The sequence below is a fragment of the Rhinolophus ferrumequinum genome, chromosome 23 (assembly GCF_004115265.2).
Source record: "Rhinolophus ferrumequinum isolate MPI-CBG mRhiFer1 chromosome 23, mRhiFer1_v1.p, whole genome shotgun sequence".
In the NCBI taxonomy this organism is placed as follows: domain Eukaryota; kingdom Metazoa; phylum Chordata; class Mammalia; order Chiroptera; family Rhinolophidae; genus Rhinolophus; species Rhinolophus ferrumequinum.
The window spans coordinates 13,830,364-13,839,834 of record NC_046306.1 but is presented as its reverse complement, the minus strand read 5'-3'; positions in this window follow the sequence as shown (position 1 = coordinate 13,839,834).

Below are 9,471 nucleotides of genomic sequence, written 5' to 3'. Positions count from 1 at the left end.
TGGGACTAAGGGGTTTCCCAAGAAACAGAACTCTCAAGACTGAAACAAAGAAAGCTCCCTAGGTGCAGCTTTCAACCAGTAGAAACGGGATTTGGTGAATAAACCAGCAAGCTTGCTTCTTGGTGGGTGTGACAGACAGCCTCCAAGATGGCCTCCAATGACGCCACCTCTTGGCATTCACGCCCTTATGTAATCTCCTCCCCTTTGTGGACTGGGCCTAGTGACTCAATATTTTACCACAGTAAAAGTGATGAGATTATCACTCTGAGATTAGGTTACAAGAAGACTGAGACTTCCAACTTGCTGGCTTTCTCACTTTCTCCCTTGCTGGCTCTGAGAGAAGCCAGCTGCCGTGTTGAGAGGTGCCCTACAAACAGGTCCACATGGCAAGGAATTTATGTCTCTAGGAACTGTTAAGGGTTGAAGTGTGTCCCCAAAAGAAGATATGTTGAAGTCCTAACCCGCTGGAGGCTCAGAATGTGACCTTATTTAGCAATAGGATCACTGCAGATATAATTAGTTTAGATGAGGTCATACTGGAACAGGGTGGACCCTTAATCCAGTATGGCTGGTGTCCCTATAAGAGAAGACACACAAAGACAGACACACAGGGGATAATGTCATGTGATGATAGAGGCAGAGAATAGAGGACTACAGCTGAAAGCCAAGAAATACCAAGGATTGCCAGCCATCACCAGCATTACCAAGCTACCCCGAATATATCATGACTTTTTTTTTAATCCTTTAAGCTATTCCCTCTAATTGATATGTCCTCATGCATCAACTTCCTTTTCTAGTTAATTCTTCAGTCTCCACTACAGTGACCAATCATCCAGGTTTGCCCAGGAATGCGGGTGTCATGCAGGGACTCTGGTCCCACTCCCCGCACAAGAATGCAGGACATGGTGAGGCCAAAAAGGAACACGCATGGAGCCATAGATAGGGGAGTCATACCACTAAATTCTCGCTGGCAGCTGGGTTGGAGATACAGGAAGCAGGAGCCACACAATGTGCAACCCGCGGTCTGCTTCTCTGCCAATCAACCAACCCGCGTAGCCACGGCAGTTATATCAGTGGCTAATGGCTAACTGGTAACAGCTGATGGCCATCTATTACCTGAGCCAGCACCCCTCCACGTGAGGCTGAGAGCCTGGAAACTGCTCTCTAGGACTCGGTCCCCACAGAGGGGTTTCCTGGAACACAGAACTTTCAGCGTTAAAACCAGGAAAATCCTGAGCAAACCAAGAAGAGTTGGTCACTCCAGCTGAGATGCCACTGTTTTCCACAACAGCTGCTTAGAAACCAAGGACAACAGCCAAACATTTACCCGAAGAAGGCTCTTGCCTGCTCCACTCCTACAGGTTCTTCTGCAATTTCTACCTCAGGCCACTAGTCACTGAGAGCTACTGTGAATTAATATATTGTAGACCAGAACTAATTGCAATAAATATTTTATTAACTCTCAAGCAAAAGGTTGCCTTCAATTAACCAAGTGGGGAATAGATGTGATTATAGTGGTGTTCACATATGCCCAGTTACCATCACCACTTAGCAAGCTTGTGCCCCAAAAGCCCTCATTAGTGCGCTAATTTATGACATAGAAGAGAAAATAAAAAGCCATGGTGCTGTGGCATCGTTTATCTAAACTTCCACGAAGGACAGGGAAGGAAGCACAGTACAATTTATGCAGGATTATAAAGCAATCGTTACACATTACGATAGGAAACCCAACCACATTTACTCAATGTTTGCCAAGTGTGCGATCGCCTATGGAAGTGCCTGGCATGGAAATGCCACCACATTTTGCATGTAGTTGGTACATAATAAATGTTTGTTGACTAAAGTTGTTGAATGTTAGAGCTACAAAGCTTCTTGGAACTAATTCTGCGTGATCATCAGGCTCAGAAAAACGAGGTGACTTTGCCAGGGTAGCACAGCTGCACAGTTAAGCCCAGAGCGTTATTTTAGATCAGGGTTTCCCAACCTCGGCGCTACTGACTTTTTGGGTTGGATAATTCTTTGTTGGGGGTGGGGAGGAAGGCGGTGTTCTGTGCATTGCAGGATGTTTTGCGTCTCTGGCCTCCACCCACTAAATGTCAATAGCAGCCCCCACCCAATGATGACAACCAAAACTATCTCTCAGCATTGCCAGGTGTCCCCTGCTGTGGAGTGAGGGGAGCGGAGAAGGGGGCGGAATGGCCCTCCGGTGAGAACCACCATAAAGGCAGATCAGTGCTTCTCCACGTGTGCCCCCAGATTGGCAGCATTCGTATCACCAGGAGCTTGTTAAAGGGGTGGGGGGCGGGGGGGGCACTCTAGAGCCACTGAATCAGAAACTCTGGGGGCGCGGGTCCCAGCAATAAAGCCTCCAGGTGGTTCAGATGCACCTTCCCGTGTAAGAACCAGTTGCTGTCAATTGCCTCTTACCCTCACGAAGCGACTGCTTTTGTCCCCATCTCATAGGTGAGGAAACTGAGTCTCAGAGAGGTCACGTGCCTTGCCCAAGTTCCAATTTAGTGATGGCAGAGCCAGGACTTGAACCTGACTCAGTATCACAGCAGAGGCCACCTCTTTCGTCTCTCCCGTGACTCCTTAAAGACGGGAGGCACAGGTGAGGGGAGCCTGGACTGGGACACAGCCTGTCTCTCCCAGACCGTGAGCACTAAAAGCCCAGGTCACCAGCGCCAGGACCCTCGGCGGTCACCGTGACCCTTTGGAGTCTCAGATAATGAAGAGAAGCATCAGAGCCTTATTCAACCTGACTAGATGTACGGAGGGCAAACCAAGCACCTTAGGAGCAAAGGCACAGGTATCTCTAGGCCGTCTCCCAAGTGAGCATTCTCAAAGGACGCTTATTGAAAAAATATTTTACCCTCCCAGCTGCCCTGTTTTCTGGGAACCTTCCCCGCCATTCCCATGGTTACTGCAGAAGCCACCATTTCATATGCTGTGACCTCACTCCCCTGGCCACAGCTGGTCGGCTTCGAGTGGGCACTTGACCTAAATTGAACCCTTCCCTGGGATTTTGGACTTGGGACAAACAGAATTGAACCCATGCCTCCTTAGGGTTTGAAACTGTGATATTTCAAATTCTGGAGCTGTTGGTCTCCATGTTGTTCTATTACCAGCACATTAAGTTTCTTTCACTTACAACCAAAGAGACCTAACTTGACAAGCAAGGCTCAAATAAGCCCCTTCGCCACCATAATCAGCCTGGAAGTGAACGTGACGTTCTTCGTAACAATCAGGAGACAAAGGGGATTATACCACTGCAACCCTCCTCGGAAACTCAGGTTTGGTCAGAGAAGTTCCCTCCCGTCTGCTCCATGGTCTGTGGCCTCTGACGCTGCTTCTTATCTTCCCTGAAAAACCAGAGCCACACCAGATCCCCCGGCCCCAAAAGGTATCCTTGGATGCCCCCATTACACCCAACAATAATACCTCAGACTGAGAGTAAAATTTCACATGGGAAGGAAAAAGGGAAAATGTGGGTCAAAGGGACTGCAACTTACTAACGCATGGAGATTGGTTTAATAATAGATGAGGAAATGCAGGATTTATGGAGAAATCAGAGGAGAAATATTTACTGAAACAGCTGTGACTCCAGACCCTTCCTGCTTACATGGGAAGGCCAAATTCACCCCCACAATATTCACTTTGTATAGCCAAACCAAGGTCCTGGGTCAGAAACAGCAGCAATGCTATTTGGGTGGGTGGGTGGATGCGTGAATGGATGAACGAATGAGGAAGGGAGGGGACAATGCTCAAGAACAGAATGGTAGTTCTCTAGAGGTAGAATCAGGAACACTTAGCTGAGGTGAAGGACGAGGGCTGTTGGTTGATCCTAGCAACCCCTTGTGGCTGGCAGATGTCCTAGTTGAGTGGGACAATTGGCTGTGAGGGGTGGAGAGAGAATAGTAACTAGGGAGACAAAAGCCCACCTTTCCACTGATCTGATGTGTGACTCTGAGCCATTCCCTTTGCCTCCCTGAGCCTGTTTCCCCATCTACACAAATAGAGGGCTGTCCTAGCTCTCCCTCTCTCTGGTCCCTTCCATCTTCCAGATCCAATGAATCTTCATGGGGTTGGGCTGTCCCCAAACTGTGAAAGCAGAGCCTCTGCCAGGCCCTCTGCAGAGCAGGTCTCACTGCCCATCTGCCAGTTCTGTTTACAGAGCAACACCAGGACGGGTGGGCAGTTGGGAGGTCTCCAACTTTGCTGAGAACATCTCTGCAGATGCTTCTGAAAAGGGTGAGACGTGGGCCTTGAGGCGAGTGAGGAGTTTGGAGTGCTGCCACTTGGCCGTGCCTGTCCCCCTCCCGCTCCCCCCACCATGAGACAGGCACCATCCCCCTGATGCAAAGCACTGACAACTCCCCATGGAGGCTCTGGGTCCTTCCATAACATGGCAGGGGCTCTAGCAGAGACGGTGCCCTCTGCTGCCCTGCCCAGGTGTCACAGGATAAGCGTCTGGACCACTGGGATGACGGTGAGGATGGAAATGATACCACTCTCCAGCCAATGAGGGCATACAGAGCCTCATTTGGGGTGTCCCTTTGTCCCAATTTAGTCCGCTTTCTGCTCCTCACTGCCCAGGGCACTGCCAAAGACGTCCCCCAACCTCCAGGGCGATGTAAATGTAGATCAGCGAGGGACTCTCAATCCTGCACACCCAAGCTTTCCTTAAACCCAGCCAGGTCATGTTGGTGCAAATCATTCACACATAATGTCCTCTTATTAGCACTCACTGTGTCCTAGGAGCTGTCCTGGGCTCCCTTTATGTAATCCCCAGTACAACTCTATGCAGGAAGTAATTAATCCCCACTATAATACTGATGAGTAAACTGACGCTCAGAGAGGCTCTTAACTTGCCCAAAGTCACACAGTGACGCAGTGGCAGAACTGAGATGGGAATTTCGGCTGGCCCAAAGGCAGAGCGTGTGCCCTCACCACTGAACAGAACGGCTTCTCAGCACAGCCCAGCTCTTAATACTAAAGACGCTTCCAGCCTGGACCAGCTGGCCCCTTTGCACTGTGGTCACTTTGCACTCTGGCTGCAGCCTGATGACATGACACCATTTGCAGTTCCTAGACTGGCCAGTCCTGCCACAATTCTGCTCACTCTACTGTCCTCCAAATGCTCCAGGCTCTGCTCACGGGTCCCCTCCTCCATGAAGACTGTCTGACCCTTTCAAACCCCCAAGGCAGAATGAACCCATCTCTCCTTTATGCCGCAAGAAACATATCCACCATTGTTTATATGTGGATCTCAGCCCTCGGGAAATATAGCATATGTCTTACCTAGGGTCTGGCCCAGTGCCAGGCACACAGAGGCTCTCAGGAAATACCGCACGGAGAACCGAGTGAACTGAAACCTCATCAGAAATCCAGTTTCAAGCTACCCAGGACTGGAAATTCACGGAGCAGAAACACCTGGCACACAGCTCAATCAAAACTTATTTCATGAATGAATGATGAACATGGCTCCGCACGTACACCTTTATTTCTATGCACTCTCCAGGTGACCTAGAGAGTCGGTTCCAGATGTCATTTTAGGATTTGGAAATGGAAACATCCGGTACTTTCTGGTAAACTGACCTAAGGTCCCTGCTCTGGACTGAAACCCTAATCCCAATGTGATGGGATTTGGAGGTGGGGCCTTTGGGTGGTTACTAGGTTATGAGGGTGGGACCCCCTGAATGGGATGAGTGCCCTTCTAAGAAGAGGCCAGAGAGCTAGCTCTTTCTCCATCATGTGAGGACACAGTGAGAAGTCGGCAGTCTACAGCCCGGAAGAGGGTTCCCACCAGAACCCAGCCGTGCTGGCACCAATCTCAGACTCCCAGCCTCCAGAATGGTGGGAAACAGATCTCTGTCGTTTACAAGCCACTCGGTCTTTGGTACTTCATTATGGCAGCCCGAACTAACTAAAGAGTCTCAGAGTAACTTTTCAAACTGAAAAACCATCCTTCTGAGACAAAAAAAGCCTTCAAATTGCAATAAGAAAAGAAGCCCTCAATTCAAAACTTGGACAATTAAAGGGTATTAGTCACTCCACATGGCAAACAGGCTTGGCCTAATTCTGGAGGGCTAACGAGATCCTCAAAATAAATGTTTAATACATAAAGCCTTTTTAGAGTTGGGTTTCCCCAGAAACAGACCTGAGACAAGGATGTGAGTGCAAGTCCTTTATTTGGGAGGTGACCCCAGGCAGCACCACCAGGGGAGGGGGGAGGAAAGACAGAGGGGGATGGAAGTTAATTAATGGCGTGTTATCGGTTCACTTTAGCACCGTGGGCAGCTGGAGCTGAATCCCACCGGGGACTCTGGGAGACAGCACAGACTCACCTCGGAACAGGCCTGCCTGAGGGGGAAGGAGCTGGGCCGCTATTCTAGCCCCCACCTGCCAAGCCGCTTCCAGGGGCAGTAACTCCCCAGTATTTCCAGCCTGCACAAACACCAGGGCTGAGAGAAAGCCCTGCGGTGGAGAGTGCCCGGGGCCCACAGGAGGACACCCCTGAGCGAATTCAGCAATGGTGAGTGTCAAACAGGTATGAGCACGTCATCAGAGCACCTGCCACAAAGCCCCAGGGAAAAACTGAGTGTGACAAGAGCATTTGTCTCCCACTAACTAATAGGTATCAAAACCTCATGTAAACTAAGCAAGAAAGTGTGGGTCTGAAACAAAACAAAGCTCTGGGCAGAGGAGAAGCTAGAACCTTCCATCTGCCTCACCTCCTCTCTTTCCTTAGAGTATAGATGTCTGCCTTTTGCCTTCTCTCCCTCCCCGGCTGGGAACCTACTTTTCCTCTCAGTCTGACTCTTCCTCTCCCCCAGTACTTCCACCCACCCCTCCTGTTCCTAGTTCCCATCTCTTAAGAGCCCATAACACAAAAGTGAAGTATTTTGCTTGGTGTATATTTACTTAGAAACAGTGAGTTTTATGTACACTGCTCTAGATTAAAATCTTAGTGAGTTTCTATTTGTGGATGGAGAGGCACTCTGCCCAAGAAGAGGGTCTCTAAAATCTTGGCACCTTCTTACCAATGCCCCCCAGCACTGCAGGGAACACTTGGGATTCAGTGTTTCATTTGCGGCCCACGAGGCTATTCATGTCCTCAGCAACACCAATTATTGGCAATGTCACTGTGAGGGAAGTGGGTTTCCTTCCAGACACGCTCACGTGGTGCCTCAGGGGTGCTAACTGTGGCTCCATCTGTGTGGGAGGTCCGGCGGTATCGGGTGGGGTGTCCCAATGATGGTGTCAGGCGGGGTGTCTGGACAGTGTTGGACAAGGTATCCAAACGGTGTCAGGCGGGGTGTCCTGGCGCTGTTGGGTGGGGTGTCCCAGCGCTGTTGGCAGGGTGTCTACAGTGAAGCACTTGGTCTCCACCCAAACCATAGTAATTGCTCTCCCCTGCCATTTTTTTTTTGGGGGGGGTCCCTCTAAATGACTGCATCAAGAAACAAAGCTTCTCACTGCTTTCCAGACCCTCCTCTCCCCTTCCAACTCATTCTCGACATGGCTTTTCTCAAGATCACCCAAGTGCCACCTCCTCTGAGAAGCCTTCCCTGGCTCCCTCACTGACAGGCACCCCTCTGCCCGGCTCCCTGAACTTGGGGCCACCTGCTGGTCCAGCATGCCCCAGGCTATGCTGTCTGCTCACCGGGCTGTGGACCCATAGAGGACTGAGTCCCCGTGCTGGTTAACTTATTTCACTGGGGGTTCAGCATAAAGTACAAGCTTCGTAAATGTTGATTGAATGAATGCATGGATGGATTCTTACAAGACCAACTTGTAAGAACTCTTGGGCTCACAGCCCGCGAGAAATGTAAAACATCCAGAGGTCGGGAAGCCCAGTGCTTTTCAGCCTGGGGTGGGCGTGGGGGCCAGAGGTGGCCAAGTGACTAAATTTCTCCCACATGGATTCAGGATGCTTCACTCCTGTTGATTTTACATATTGGATTTCTGAAAATGGAGTTCCGCTTCTTTAAAAAGTTTCTTTAAAAAGAAAACCTTTATTCTACAGTTACAACCAGGGGGCGTGGCTTCCTCAAGGGAGGCTTGTCTGGGATCTAGGTTTACTGACTCCTGGTCCACTGCTCACTCAGCTCAATACCACAGCCAAGCAGACCCAGCGTGTCATTCTCATCCTCCTCCAAATGAGGGCCTTGAACCTGGAGGCCCAGCCCTCAAAGGGAGTCTGGGGTGGGGAGCTGGGGAACAGGCAGCGGCAGGGGTGTGGGGCAGCGAGGCTGATACCCGGGACCTGGACGGAGGGGAAGCAGGAGCTTGGCCTCCGGGTGTGGGGGAGGTCGAAGGAGATGGGATGGAGATTCCAAGATCAAGGTGGAGCTCAGGAGCCTAGACTGAGTGGGGGGCACGGGGGGGGGGGCAGGACCCAAGGCCAGGACAAGGTCCCTCCCCCAGCCTCGGCAGGTGGATGGGGAGGCCACGGCCCTGAAAGATGGAGGTCGAGAGCAGCCCGGAACACGCACTGAAAAGGGCAAATCCCGACTGCGTCGAGGTCCTTCCTCTCCATTCCCGGCCTTGTAAGGAAGAGCAGAAACCCCTGGGACGTCTGGGAGGCTGGGGGTGCTGCGGGGCTTCGCCGGAGCTGGGAACCCTCCAAGCAGCAGCAGTGGAGAGGCGGCGGCGACACCTCCTGGCGCTTTCGGGGAGTGCAGCTCAGGCCTGCAAGCCTCAGGCCTCAGCTAACAGGGGTGGGGTTGGGGGAGGTGAAGAGGCGCCTGGCCCAGAAGAGCGGATGAGCTGTTGACTACTCTTCTTTTTCCTACGTTATCATGGAAAACTTCAAACATATACAAAAGTAGCGAGAACTGTAGTCCTGAACTCCCAAATACCCGTCACTCTGCTTCCCCAGCTATTAGTTCATAGCTAATCTTCTTCCCCCCTTCCCCCTCTTTCACTTACTCCTTCCAGATCATTTCAAAGCACATCCCGGGCATCGGATCATTTCACCCCTAAATGTTTCTGTATGCCTCTCTAAAATAAATATTTGTACAATGTAACCGCAATGCCATTATGTCACCAAAAATTAAGACAATTCCTTAACATCATCAAACATTCCATTGTCTCATGAACTCATAAACGTTTTCTAGTTTATTCATCAGAATCCTGATCAAGTCTACCTGTTGCAGCTGGGACAGTGCCCTTTGAATTATTTTTAATCCATAAGTTTCCCCTCCATTTGTTTGTTGTTTTGTTTGCAACTCATTTGTTGAAGGACCTAGTCATGTACCCTGACACTTCCCAGTCTGGATTTTGCTGGTTTCATCCATTTAACATGTTCTTCAGATTTTCTGAGTCGTGGATTCTGTCAGTTGGAGTTGAATCTAAGAGGTTTATTTAGATTCTGTTTTGCTCTTTGACATGGGGACTTCAGAAGGGCTGCTGTGTTCTATCAGGTGATGTCAACTGGCTTCTTCGCGTGATGTCAGCAACCATCCA